Source organism: Arachis duranensis, chromosome 4 (genome assembly GCF_000817695.3).
Source record: "Arachis duranensis cultivar V14167 chromosome 4, aradu.V14167.gnm2.J7QH, whole genome shotgun sequence".
In the NCBI taxonomy this organism is placed as follows: Eukaryota; Viridiplantae; Streptophyta; class Magnoliopsida; order Fabales; family Fabaceae; genus Arachis; species Arachis duranensis.
Window position 1 is genome coordinate 9,525,952 of NC_029775.3, and position 1,084 is coordinate 9,527,035.

The following is a 1,084-nucleotide window of genomic DNA, read 5'->3' on the forward strand; positions in this document are numbered from 1 at the left end:
CTTCCAACCTTTATCTCAGGATTGGTTAGAACTTCCCATCCTCTATTTCGAATTTGCTCTTGGATCCCCGGATATTCATCTTCTTTCAGATCAAATTTAACTTCCGGGATCACTGACCTCAGACCCATTATTTTGTGATAATGGTCTTCATGTTCTTTGGTTAAGAACTTCTCTTGATTCCAAAGATTCTTTGGATTATTCTCTTTCTTTCCTCTTAAATTGGTTTGTTTTTCCTTAGGAGCTATGATCTTGATGAATCTTGGCTTAGTGATCACGGAAAAGCACACCAAACTTAGAGGTTTGCTTGTCCTCAAGCAAAAGAAAGGAAAGAAGAGAGAGAGAGAAGAGAAGAGCAAATTCGAATGGTGTGGGGGAATAAGGAGGCCGAACGTGTTTTTATAAAGGGGGGAGGAGAGATTTCGAAAATTTGAAAGGAGATTTGAGAAGATATGGAAAGAAATTGAGAGAAAGGTGAGTTTTTTTTTTGAACAAGATTTGGGAAAGATTTGAGAGAGATTTGAAGAATGATTTTAATTTTTGAAGAATTGAAGATGATTGATGAAAGTTTGGAATGGGTTTGTGTAGAAAAGTATGGTTTAAAAAAGAAAGTTTGAAAAAAATTTAATCAGAATGCAAAATCTCTGTCCCCCACCTTTCTGGCGTTAAACGCCCAGAATGGTATCCATTCTGGCGTTTAACGCCCAATTGCTAGCCAATGTGGGCGTTTAACGCCCAGCCAGGTGCCCTGGCTGGCGTTAAACGCCAGAATTCCCTTTGTCACTGGGCGTTTTGCTAAACGCCCAGGATGCTGCACACCTGGCGTTAAACGCCAGAATGGGCCCAAAATGGCACCCTTACTGGCGTTAAACGCCCAGAATGGTGCCCATTCTGGCGTTTAACGCCCAAAATGCCCCTTACTGGCATTTTTTCGCCAGTAAGCTCTTTTTCTCTGCTTTTTGCACTGAATCCTTCTGTAACTCTGTGAATTCCTTCAATTTTGATAATTGCCTCTGTAGAAATAAAACATATAACCTGCTAATGACTGGGTTGCCTCCCAGCAAGCGCTTCTTTACTGTCTTTAGCT